The following is a 14,557-nucleotide window of genomic DNA, read 5'->3' on the forward strand; positions in this document are numbered from 1 at the left end:
CATCAAGCAAAACATCTTCTGTCATGATTAAATTTTGAGTATATCGGGATGTCCTAAAATTTAAATGCACGACTTGTCGAGGTGGACTTCAGTTGCGTGTTTACTTTCCCAGTGTCCAAACGTCATGACGACTGACAACAACCAGATGGGGAAGAGTGAAGTAGCAACAATTAGTCTTGTGCCTATGTCAACGCAACGTCAGTAGGGGGAAATCAAGCAGGTGAGTTTAAAGGCGAGGAAGGGGAAGTGGGACGGAGTTGCCAAGCAGCCAGAGGACTACATGAGAGGAACTGCAAGAAGGCCGGGCGGGGAAAAACACTCGTTTGGAGACATTCTGTCAAAGTCCGGCACCGGCTTGACACCGCGGATCACAGTTTGACGGACGGAAGAGTAGCTCTCACTGACTAGGTCCTATTAAGGTGGATGTTTTCAAAGTTTGGGCCCGGCACTGGGGAAAAAATAGGAAGGACACAGAGGGGAAGTGGAGCCTGAGTGGAGCTGACATGCTTCAAGACCCTCTTCCCCAAATGCGCTGTCGGGGGTCAAATCGCTTTTACTTCCTTAGCTCTCCTTTGCCCACTCCCGATTCTGCGTCCGAGCGGCTGAATGTCTAACGGAGAAGTGGGAATAAACACACATAGGTTCCCGAATAGGGCGGCATGGCGGCATAGTGGTTAGCGCACAGACCTCACAGTTAGTAGGACCAGGGTTCAATTCCACCCTCGGGTGTCTCTGTGTGGAGTTTGCATTTTCTCTCCGGGTACTCCGGTTTCCTCCCACATTCCAAAAACATGCTAGCTTAATTGGCGACTCCAAATTGTCCATAGGTATGAATGTGAGTGTGAATGGTTGTTTGTCTATATATGCCCTGTGATTGGCTGGCGACCAGTCCACGCCCGAAGACAGCTGGGATAGGCTCCAGCACCCCCCGCGACCCTTGTGAGGAAAAGCGATAGAAAATGAATGAATGAATGAATGAGGTTCCCGAATATGCACAGAGACATGTAAACAAATGGGAGCGAGCGTCCACCCGAGCGTAAATACACACAAATGTCCTATTCTGCATGTGTAGCTTAGCATTCGCTAGTGTCACGGCCAGTAAGACCGGCGTATACACAGACGATGCCATGCAAGACCTTTCCGTACTCCTCTCCCGGATCAATGCTCCCCTGCTGTCACAGTGCAGTGAACAGACAGAAGCAACCAGGAGGGGCCGGCTGGAGCTGCAGAGGCACAAAAGCATTGAGCGGTAGTTGAGAAAGGGGAGTCGAGGGTTGGGGGGAGGCATCGTGAGGGTGGGCAGGGATGCTACGCTTGGGTGTGTATGCCGCGAGTCGTCAAGAGAGAGGGGCCGAGAGCAGACACGGCGCACCTTGACCACCTATTATGAAGCTCTTTGCCGCGATGTCAAGTGAAAGCAAGTTAATTGGGTGAAGCTGTAGAGCATGTGAGGGCGGCACTCCAGCCTGCTCGCCCGCTTGACAGTTGAGTGTCAGCGGGACCCAGTCAAGTGTGGCTGAGAGACAGAGCCCTGTCACCGGGCTTAAAGCGGGGGGCCGCTAGGGCTGTTAAGCGCTAAGACGCCAAACCCTCCTCCGCACATGCACACGCTCACGCTCACATATACACGACACCCAATTATATTCACTCATCCACTCTGGTTGACGCCCACTCTGTCCCAAATGAACTTTTTCGAGAGTAAGAATAATTGCTGGAATCAAAATATCCCATTACAATAAACTATCGTCTTTTTTGGCAACTTTTGTCAGTGTTCTTTTTTCTGGCACACGTTTAATTTGCATGATGCATTCAGTGTCATCAGTCACTGAGGCGAAGGACAAATGTTACTGATCGAAAAATAAGAGCATTGTTGTGTACAAACTGACAACAAGTCGCGTCAACATACATTGGTACACTGGCATTGATTTCGAGTCAGTCCCCAAATACCGACATTAACAACTGTGGCTGTAGGCAACCTTGTGAGTTTGTTTTTTTTTTGCTGTAGCTGCATTTGAAGTATCATCAGGTGGTTAGCATGTGCTTTATTTAAACTGTTGACATATATAGTACACTTACACTGTTTTGTTGTTTATTTGCTAATTGCTAATATTTGTAATTGCATATCGCAATTACAACATTGGTTCTGTTGTGTTGTGTTGGACTTTCATTCATTCATTTTCTACCGCTTATCCTCACGAGGGTTGCGAGGGGTGCTGGAGCCTATCACAGCTGTCTACAGGCGAGAGGCGGGGTACACCCTGGACTGGTCGCCAGCCAATCACAGGGCACATATAGACAAACAACCATTCACACTCACATTCATACCTATTGACAATTTGGAGTCGCCAATTAACCTAGCATGTTTTTGGAATGTGGGAGGAAACCGGAGTACCAGGAGAAAACCCACGCATGCACGGGGAGAACATGCAAACTCCACACAGAGGTGGCCGACCATGGAATCGAACTTGGGTCTCCTAAAAACTAAAATGACCAAATAATAATAATATCTAAAACAATATATAGTGTTTATTATTGTCCATCCATCCGTAATTTTCTATGCCGTTTAGCCTCATGAGTGTCGCAGGGGCATGCTGGAGCCTATCCCAGCTGTCGGGGTACACCCTGGACTTTTTAAATAATACAAATTTTAATAATCCTCTAATGAGCACAGAATGATACAGTCTAGTGATTGTAACCTCCATCTTCCATGTTACTACAACTTCAAAAAATGAAGCAAACTACATACAGAAATGGCAGAGGGTGGAATTGAACCCGGGTCTCCTAGCTGTGAGGCCTGTGCGCTATCCACTCGTCCACCGTGCAGCACTGTGTTGGGCTAATTATATAGTTTTATATGTATAGTAATATATGTTTACCTTTCTACTTTCTCATGCACTTCAGTTAAAGAATGAACTGTCCCTGGTTTAAGTAAATGAGTTTTCCCAGGATTTTACAGCACTTAAACGCCTCCCTTCCAAACAGCAATATTGAACATGATATCCATTTTCCGTGGTTGTTTTCCCCCAAAGGTAGCGCTTGATATCATGTCCATGAGCGCGCTACCTGACATGTCATTGACCAGCCTAAGCAGAACCTAATGAAAAAGCCCCCCCACACCTCAAATATTCCCTGCTAAGCGTCTCCCCGGGGAGGGCAGCTTTGTTGACAGTGTCGGAGTGTTGCGGGGCGGCCATTTATCTTCCTAAAGCTCACGTTCAATCTCCATCACACTGTCAGATGGAAATGAGACTTTTGCATCATTCACTCCCCCCCCATTCCCCCCCCCCCCCCGCCCAGAAGTGCTACTTAGTGCCCCTCTCTCCGTATGACAAAAACACCCTAATTAAAAAGGATTGAATGATAGATGCGAGGCGGTGGCCTGGCTTTGAAGTTCCAGTTCTGTGATATTTGTGCTGAGTTGTATGGGGAGGAAGGCGTTAGATTCCCCCTGCCATGGGTGTCTCAACATACTCAACCATCCATAATGTAGGCCTTATGAAACTGATGGGCCAGAACACAGTCTCTATTCTGAAGGGCACAAAGCATTTGACAAGGTTGTTAGGACCTTGTTCGGCCACAGTCACCGATTAGGCTAATTGTGTGGAAGGGTTTTTGTGTTGCTGTGCAGAATAGCATCTGGGTTCAAATGTATGTATGTCCGCGAATTAAATCCAAGAAACCATTTTGACACTGAATGATCAACTTGCTGTCGGCAGTGCTGAAATAATAGAGAAACACCAAGTTAAATGCAATGAGCTGTTTGAGAAATTTCAAGTCTTTGAATGGGGTTGAAAGGATAGTTAGGATTTTTTTTTTTACATGAAGTTGTATGACATCACCCAACACCTAACATGCATGTTTTTGGAATGTGGGAAGAAACCGGAGTACCTGGAGAAAACCACTGCATCCACGCTAACCACTCGGTCACCGTGCATATATAACCTGTATAAAAAAATTATGATAATGGTAATGCTTTTATTTCATTTTAACATGTCCAAAAGGAGTAGGAAGAAGCAAAGCTTATTAAATCCTACCCCCCATCTACAATCAGTAGCTGTTACATTTGTTCACTTCCTGCTTTCCTAATATAATTTAAGTTTCATAAATAAGTGCAAAATAGTGCTTTGAGAGACCTCACAGCTAGGAGACCAGGGTTCAATTCCCACCCTCTGCCATCTCTGTGTGGAGTTTGCATGTTCTCCCCGTGCATGCGTGGGTTTTCTCCGGGTACTCCGGTTTCCTCCCACATTCCAAAAACATGCTAGGTTAATTGGCCACTCCAAATTGTCCATAGGTATGAATGTGAGTGTGAATGGTTGTTTGTCTATATGTGCCCTGTGATTGGCTGGCCACCAGTCCAGGGTGTACCCCGCCTCTCGCCCGAAGACAGCTAGGATAGGCTCCAGCACCCCCCGTGACCCTCGTGAGGAAAAAGCGGTAGAAAATGAATGAATGAATGAATAGTGCATTGAGCTGTTTGAGAAATTTCAAGTCTTTCCGTCTAATGGGGGTCAAATTTTTGGGGTTGAAAGGATAGTTTGGATTTTTTTTTACATGACCAAACACCTAACATGCATGTTTTTGGAATGTGGGAAGAAACCGGAGTACCTGGAGAAAACCACTGCATCCACGCTAACCACTCAGTCACCGTGCAGGCCTGTATATAAAAAATATATGGTAATGGTAATGGTTTAATTTCATTTGAACATGCATCAGATTACAATTGAATGCATCACATAATCAGTTCACAGTTCCACATGTCCAAAAGGAGTAGGAAGAAGCAAAGCTTATTAAATCCTACCCCTCCATCTGGTACTTTTACAATCAGTAACTGTTACATTTGTTCACTTCCTGCTTTCCTAATATAATTTAAGTTTTATAAATAAAATAAAATAAAAAAATAAATAAAATAAATAAAATAAATAAAATAAATAAAATAAATAAAATAAATAAAATAAATAAAATAAATAATAATAAATATAAATAATAGAAAATATAAATAAATAATATTGAAAAGTAAAAAATATAGCAAATATAAAACAAAATGTTATATGTAAAATATATTAAATATTTTTAATGTTAAAAAAATGCATATTTCAGACCTTTTCTGTGGTATCCCTTATTTATGAAATACACCTAACACCTCTCACTTTTCACAACACACTAAAAAGGTAACTTTGCCATTTTTTGTTGTTGAAAAGTTACGAACAAAGGGGAACAAAAAAAAAAAAAAGAGGAAAATCAATAAGCCATTTTAGTCTCTATCTATCAACGCGGATTCCTCCTTGTCTGTTTTAAAGCGGGGATGTGGCACTTTAATAAGATAGCCGGGGCTGTTTGAAATGTATGCCAATGATTCCTGTCATTTCATGGCAGCCCGGCCATGGTTGGCTGAGCGCCCACTTCCTCCCTGTCAGCTCCACTGGAGACAAGCATTTAGTTGCAAACTTTGAGCAGGTTGCACAAACCAGATATGATGTGACTGCTGCTTCCAATCCCCATCCTTCTCCTTCATGCCGCCATGCCACCAGTGGTCGGAAGAAAGCGAATGTGATTTCCTTCTACCTTTTACCTGAAGAGGGTAGTGATTTAGGGGTGAATCGTAAAGCAGGGTTGTCAGAAAGTCAAAGGATGGTTGGATGATGCGAGGTAGCATAGGCAGAGTCCGTTTTTGAACAGCGGAACCTCAAATTTCAAACAATTGATTTGTTGGAATTGATAATACATTTTTCCCAATAGGAAACAATGGAAATTCAATCTTTCAATCTTTCTAACACATTCATTATCTTTACAAGCTTGTTTGGAAATCACATGTTAATATTTACATATTTTATTCATATTACTCAAAAGTGCTGTGCAGTGTCAATCCATGAATTTTTAAAAAATTAATCAGGCAAATAAAATTACAAATATATAAAATTATTTCTATAGTCATATTTCTCAAATACTTTTGAATGTATTGTACTTAATATGAACATTGTACTGTATTATTTATACAGCACGTGAAAGTGTAAGGCGAATGGCTTTGATTAAAGTATTGTGAAAAAATATGATTGTATAATTTTTGCCTACTAAAATGATTAATGTGTTGACATATTTTTTCTCATGTAAAAGTGCAATGAAAAAGATACCATATACAAGAAATAGTAAAGGTATGTGTATGAAAAAATTTGTAAAAAAATAAATATAAATAAATGATATCAAGATATTTTGACATTTATAAAATAAAATAAAATAAATAAAATAAAATAAAATAAAATAAAATAAAATAAAATAAAATAAAATAAAATAAAATAAAATAAAATAAAATAAAATAAAATAAAATTCTCAAATACCTTTGAATATATTGTACTTTATATGAACATTGTACTGTGTTATTTATACAGTACGTGAAAGTGTAAAGCAAATGGCCGTGATTAAAGTATTGTGAAAAATAATAAAAAATATGATTGTATAATTTTGGCCTACTAAAATGATTAATGTGTTGACATATTTTTGTGTAAAAGTGTAATGAAAAAGATACTATATACAAGAAGTAGTAAAGGTATGTGTATAAATAAATACCAAGATATTTTGACATAAAATAAAATAAAATAAAATAAAATAAAATAAAATAAAATAAAATAAAATAAAATAAAATAAAATAAAATAAAAATAAAAATTATTATTTTAAAAAATGACTGTACTGTATGATAAAACAAAACAAGCTGTTGCTGATCCATATGATGGATTAGACCTATAGCGTGTATTGGGACTTGATGAGAAAGGATTGCCATTTTGGGGCATTTTTTAAATTTTCTTACAAGGGTAAAAAGAAGTTAACACCCTCAGTACTTTTTTGTCATGGTGTAAATAACACATTTATCATTTATTTTATATAGCAATAACTCGGCAGCTTTTGTTTGTAATCCACGTGCAGAATCCTTTCACAGATATTGACGTCATGTCATAGCCAAGCGTTTTCCCGATCCCCACGTCCCAACAACGGGGGCCAGTTAGTCAGTATCAAGTCGGCCCTGCCTGGCGAGATGACAGTTTGCGGGCGTGGAGGCCACGGGCCCTGCATTTTCTGCCTTGTAGCACACCAAAGTAAAACCGCTTGTCAGGCCGAGGTGTCTGTGAGCTGACAAGATGCCCCAGTGACATTTCAGCTCCAAAGAGCAAGTGTCTTGCAAGCCAGTGGTCAAATATCAGAGAATAGGTCAAGCAGGGCGGAGCTGAGTGCTATCCGGAAGGCCGGTCTCCGGCAAACACCCCCCCCCCTTTTGACTTTGACAAGTGGGACCGCTCGGGGGTCAGCGGGGGCGGCTTTGCGACGGAACAAAGTGATTTTTCTGTTGGGCATGGGCAGACAGTGTGCACCTTATTGGCTTCAAAAAAGAACAGACATTGACATTGATTAATCTTCCTTACCACCCCTCCCTCCACATGTAACCGTATGTAGGTGGGGGGGGGGGCATGGCAGCCCCATAAGATGGGCCACTCCAGTGGTTTGTACGGAGCATGGCCCCCTGAAATGTACTCTTGGCATTCATTAGAATATCTTTGACACCTATCATGGGGGGCAGTCAGCCAGCCTCGAGGGGGGAGAGTCTCGTCTCTAGTGATGGCTGTCACCTCCAAAGTTTTTTTAAATTTTTTTTATGTTGCTTCATGTTGGCAAAGTTTTTACGAGGTATTGCTTTGGGATGCAACTCCAGTACTCCAGTACTCGGACATTGGTCTGCTGCAAGAGTACCGCCTAGACTTTTGACAGGAACCTAAAATACAACATAGATTGTTGCATAGAATCTATTAAAGTAGATTCTTGATGGCGTCCAATCTATTTCCACCAAGTCCGCATACACAGACATGAAAGGAAGCTGAGGCCTTAAAACATGCTAAGAACAATCCGGTGTAGTTCGAGATGAACACATTGATTTTTTTTTTATTATTATTTTATTTAGTGAAATATTATAACTTACTAAAAAAATGATTGATTTATTTTATGCAGTTTTGTTGATTTTTTTTTTTTTTGATTTCTGTTATAATTTTTGGATAGTTTGAAAACCCCAAATTAGTGTTTGAATAAATGATTTGTAATTATCATTTATTTTTATCATTTATTGTTATTTATAATTATCATTTATAAATTATCATTTATTTGCAAATTTCCCCACTAAGGGATGAATAAAGGCATATCTTGTCTTAAGGCATATCTTATTATCCAAATATAATGCAGTAGCCTAAATCAGTTTCTATAATTTTAAGTCTTAAAAAAATTCATAATTAAATATTGTTCTAAATGTGAAAATATTATTAGTATTACGCACATTAAATAATTTATTTAATTATTTATTTATTATTATAAAGCTGAATAATGTCTTATATAATAGTACATTTCAAATGACAAACTATATATTTGGATTATTCTTCAGTCGTCATTCATTTTATTCCATTTATGAGTACCCAAACCGGATAAATTAATTTCCGCAAAGTCGGATTCACTATTAATAAATGGAATATTTTTGTAATTATAGCATAAAAACCTGTTTGACTTTTTTAATAGTTTTTTTTAATATTATTAGAGCCCTGCAAACATAAAATAACACCCCTATGGTCACTTTTACATGACAATTGTCACCAAATTGTGCAGGCTACGGGACCACCGACGCTAGTATAGCAAGATACTAAGCTAAATAGTTGGGCTTGTGTTTCAAACGGAGTCGGAAAGTAGCACAAAATAAGAAGCCAAAAATGTACCACTTCCACACAGAATGGGAGGAAGGGATTATTTATTAATTAACTTTAGGAAAGTAAGTTTGTAATGTTGAAGTAATGTTCAAACTGTGATGTAGCAACGGTTGTCTGTACTATTTAGTTACATGGCAAATAACTTTTTATTTATTTTTTTTTTGTTTCAGTGTGGCCCTAATCATGATTCTTACTGATCTAATGTGTTTTTAATCTTTATTTTAAAAAAAAAACAAAATGCAGCCTGCCACCATTTGGCCACCACCCTGGCTTAGACCTTTTTGTTTTTCAGCTGTTTTTTCAATTTTTGCTGAATTTTAATTCAGCGAGAGATGAGAAAAAAAGAAAGAAAGAGAGAGGGAGCAAGCATGTCAAAATCTTGACAGCCATCAAGGCATTACAGCGGTGCTGACATAAATATTTAACACTGAGGGGCAACCTACAGCATGTCATGTCACGGCCGTGATTAGGGTGAACGGTGACCCCCTCTCATATAACATGGTTTCTTGTTGGAGAGTGGCGGGCAGATGGTTGGAGGTGGGAGGGGCGGGTTAGCATGCGTCAGCGCTTCATAGGTTTCTATCAGAGGACGGACAGTGCTCCCTTTAACCTTTATTTTCATAAAACCATTCTCTTGGAACGCCGTTCCCCCGCCCGCTCCTCCACTAGCGATACCTGCCCCTTCTTCATGTCTGTAAATCTTACACCATCATTGTGTTGTTGAACGCATGTTTGCGCGCTGTTCTCTTCCTCGACGCGTTTAAAAAAAGCCTGACAGGGTCGACCCGAAGAGAGCCGTTAATCGTTGAGCCAACATCATTTGTTTGTTTATCATCGATTGGTTCAAAGATGTTTTTCCCGTGTTATGTCATTGTTGGTGAGCCCCCCGTGTGAATAATTCCGGCCTTAATTGGAGGGAAATCGAACATAGGTAGGATACACGCAACTCAAAATAATTACAAAGCATCGTGAGGTAATCCGGACTCACCATCAGTTGTCTAAATAACAATATACATACTCCTCAGATGTATAATTCAGAATTAATTCAAATTAATTCAGAATTAATTCAAATTAATTCAATCATTACTTCAAATTGGACAAATGACAATACAAATGTCAGATATAGACCAATGTCATGAACTCCATCATTTTCCTAAACTATTTGTGATGACACCCTTATTTTGGTAGCACAAGTAAACAGGATGTAGCACATAGCACTCTTATTTTGACAACTAGCTTTAGCGTTAGCCCAATTGCTAACTGTCAATCAGAGCCATGCGGAGAGAGATAAGATCCGTGGCTAAGATGGGTTTCATATGCATAGTGATGGTCTAAGACCGTCCTCGTGAACAATTCCAAATTAATTCAATAATTAATCCAAATTAACTCAACAATTAATTCAAATTGGACAAATGACAATACAAATGTCAGATTTAGACCAATGTCATGAACTCCATCATTTTCCTAAACTATTTGTCATGACACCCTTATTTTGGTAGCACAAGTAAACAGGATGTAGCACAAAGCACTCTTATTTTGACAATTAGCTTTAGCGTTAGCCCAATTGCTAACTGTCAATCAGAGCCTTGCTGAGAGAGATAAGATCCGTGGATAAGATGGGTTTCATATGCATAGTGATGGTCTAAGACCATCCTCGTGAACAATTCCGAATTAATTTAATAATTAATCCAAATTAACTCAACAATTAATTCAAATTGGACAAATGACAATACAAATGTCAGATTTAGACCAATGTCATGAACTCCATCATTTTCCTAAACTATTTGTCATGACACCCTTATTTTGGTAGCACAAGTAAACAGGATGTAGCACATAGCACTCTTATTTTGACAATTAGCTTTAGCGTTAGCCCAATTACTAACTGTCAATCAGAGCCTTGCGGAGAGAGATAAGATCCGTGGATAAGATGGGTTTCATATGCATAGTTATGGTCTAAGACCGTCCTCGTGAACAATTCCGAATTAATTCAATAATTAATTCAAATTAATTCAATAATTAATTCAAATTGGAGAAATGACAATACAGATGTCAGATATAGACCAATGCCATGAACTCCATCATTTACCTAAACTATTTGTCATGACACCCTTATTTTGGTACCAAAAGTAAACAGGATGTGACACATAGCACTCTTATTTTGAAGGCTGGAAGTGTAGTTTGTTTGTTCTCTGGACTGTTGCTAACGAGAGGAACTGTTTACATGAATAAACGTGCCTCCAGGTCCTTGGGTAGCTCTGTTCATTGCTCTAAAGTACTAACAGCAGCTACGACTAGCTTTAGCGTTAGCACAATTGCTAGCTGTCAATCAGACCCTTGCGGACGGAGAAAAGATCAGCGGATAAGGTCGGTATCATATACATAGTTATGGTCTGAGACCGCCCTTGTGAATAATTCCGAATTAATTCAAATTAATTCAATAATTAATTCACGTTGGACAGATGACAATACAGATGTTAGACTGCTCTAAAATACTAACAGCAGCTACGACTAGCTTTAGCGTTAGCACAATTGCTAGCTGTCAATCAGACCCTTGCGGACGGAGATAAGATCAGCGGATAAGGTCGGTATCATATACATAGTTATGGTCTGAGACCGCCCTCGTGATTAATTTTGAATTAATTCAAATTAATTCAATAATTAATTCAAGTTGGACAAATGACAATACAGATGTTAGACTGCTCTAAAGTACTAACAGCAGCTACGACTACCTTTAGCGTTAGCCCAATTGCTAGCTGTCAAGCAGACCCCTGCATAGTTATGGTCTGAGACCGTCCTTGTGAATAATTCCGAATTAATTCAAATTAATTCAATAATTAATTCAAGTTGGACAAATGACAATACAGATGTTAGACTGCTCTAAAGTACTAACAGCAGCTACGACTAGCTTTAGCGTTAGCACAATTGCTAGCTGTCAATCAGACCCTTGCATAGTTATGGTCTGAGACCGTCCTCGAATAAGGAATAATTGAGAAGTAATGGTATTTTTAATATATTGAACAATTATTGATAGATTAGTACCAGTAAAAATAGTCATAGCAGATGTCATTCATGTTAAATATAACTAGACTAGTAAGTTAACATGGTACCACTGTTTAGCTTTGTGATTTTACTGCCTTTCCATTTGCCGGAATGCCCTTCCGGTCATTCCGACTGGTGTCATGGGACACAGCCGGGTTTCATCCCTGCCATGCTTGTGTTAAGTCATCAGTCATATTGTGGGCTCCCTTAAGTGCATTTGTGTTTAAGTGCCTGGACATAGAGTGTGGTGTTAATTTTATTTTTTATTTTTTTGGGGACGGTCGGATAGAGAGGGTCAGGACACACCTAGGGGAGAAAAGGAAGTAACTCTCCCAAGGTAGAGAAGCGATGAAGATGTCCTGAGTGCTGCTACCTGTCCCTGTAGTCATTTACGCACACTCTTAGTCACATATAGTGAGACAAAAGTCTCCTATTAAAATTTAATGGTAAGCCTTTTTAGGCCAGCTCTATTGTCTTTCCCATTAAAGACTCCGGGATACTTGTCTCTCCAGTGGATGGGATGGTGACAATAGAGAGGGCCCTGCTTCCAATGTCCTCCCCACTTCTTTAGCAAGGAGACAGAAGTGGGATGTTATTATTATTTCATGCCTCAGAAGAGTTCAGCGTTCACTTTAGGGCCTTGGTCATTGCCGTCGAGCCTCCTTGCTCGGGGAACGCTGCGAGAGGCGTTCTTGAGTGCACACGCTATTGTTCATTTCCAACCCGTGTGCCATTTTCTTACATGCCCCCTGAGCGGAAGGGAAGCGTTATTTCAGCCTTGTTTCGCATGGTAAGACAAGAAAAGCATTTAGTGTTGCAACAAAGGTCAAAGGTGGCAGGCGGCGTAATGGACAAGCAAACACTTGCATCCTACCCCCCCTCCAAACTGGAAATAAATAAGACAATTTATTTGAACACAATACGTACTAAGTACTAAATGCTCAGTATGTTTAAGTGGTGTTGAGTGTAAATACAATTATTGCTTTTGTATACCTTTCAATATGATATGAGGTGAGTCAGAAAGGCTCATAAATTGGTGCAAAATCCCATAATTGGTGCAAAATGATATTATTCATTCATTTTTTACCACTTATCCTCACAAGGGTCGTGGGGGGTGCTGGAGCCTATCCCAACTGACTTCAAGAGAAAGGTGGGGTACACCCTGGACTGGTGGCCAGCCAATCACAGGGCACATATAGACAAACAACCATTCACACTCACATTCATACCTATGGACAATTTGGAGTCGCCAATTAACCTAGCATGTTTTTGGAATGTGGGAGGAAACCGGAGTAAACCCACGCATGCATGGGGAGAACATGCAAACGCCACACAGAGATGGCTGAGGGTGGAATTGAACGTTTTAACCACTTGACCGCCGTGCAGCCGAATGATATTATTGTTTACATTTTTTCAGTCCAAATAAACCACTGGTATTCATTCATTCAGTCATTCATTTTTGAGGGTCGCGGGGGTGCTGGAGCCTATCCCAGAGGTGGGGTACACCCTGGACTGGTCGCCAGCCAATCACAGGGCACATATAGACAAACAACCATTCACACTCACATTCTTACCTATGCACAATTTGGAGTCGCTAATTAACCTAGCATGTTTTTGGAATGTGGGAGGAAACCGGAGTACCCGGAGAAAACCCACGCATACACAGGGAGAACATGCAAACTCCACACAGAGATGGCCGAGAGTGGAATTGAACCCTGGTCTCCGAGCTGTGAGGTCTGCATGCTAACCACTCGAACACCATGCAGCCAAATTATATTATTGTTTACATTTTTTCAGACCAAATAAACCACTGGAATGATAAAATATAATAATAATTCTTTCATTCATAGTTCTGTAGTGAGACACGTTCCACAGTTGGCCCCTGGGCCACACCTTGGACACCTATGGTGACCATGATGCTAAATTATCAACCTGGATCCCGTCTACATATGAGGTGTGTTATGAAGTGGCATGATGGACCTTCATGTCAGGCACAGTCTGGGCAGCCGTGGTCCGGCCCTGGAGGTCAGGAGAGAGCATAGAGGGGAGGGGGCCACTTATTGCGGTGCTGTCGTTATTATTGTTGATGGTGATTAATGGTAAAGCTGATTAAGGTTGCAGAGCAGTCCAAACGTTGACGTGTTTTGTTCTGATCAATCTAGTAACTACTGTATACAGTTTTGTGTCTTCAAAGGCTTATTTTCCCTCAATATTGTGATCACATTCCGAATTGTACGAGCTCAGGGGCATTCCACGGTGTTTAAGAAGTCCTCAAATTAGTTTGCCCATGCCGATGATGCTTAAGTGTCTTCAGAGCATTTAAATCGGCCTTTTTAGAGTTTTTTTTGCTGAGAAAAATGATTTACAAAGTTAGACTCCATATTCGTTAAGACACCATTATTTTTGAAAAAGCATATGAATATTTCACCGGTAATATTGGAGGACAAATTCTGTCCTCAGGTCCTCCGAAGACTCGGGCTGATATACAAAAGCTGTATAAAACTTTAATGATGTTTGCATCCGACTACCTGTGAGCCTTTGGAAGGCATTGGACTCATTAGACCGCTACACTTAAAACGCAATTCCTGGAATACAGCATGTCTGCATGCTAGGAGACTAAAGGCTTTTGTGAGTTGTTGTTGTTGTTGTTGCTGGTGTGTAATATATATGTTGATGTTATGGCAATACATACAGGACTTGGAATTATATGGAATTATATTATACTGCAATTGGAAGTGTGATCAAAATGCTGGAACTCGCAACTATCTTTGGCTCTATTTTTATT

Source organism: Doryrhamphus excisus, linkage group LG9 (assembly GCF_037039965.1).
Source record: "Doryrhamphus excisus strain RoL-2023G ecotype Guam linkage group LG9, RoL_Dexc_Guam_v1.1, whole genome shotgun sequence".
NCBI lineage: Eukaryota > Metazoa > Chordata > Actinopteri > Syngnathiformes > Syngnathidae > Doryrhamphus > Doryrhamphus excisus.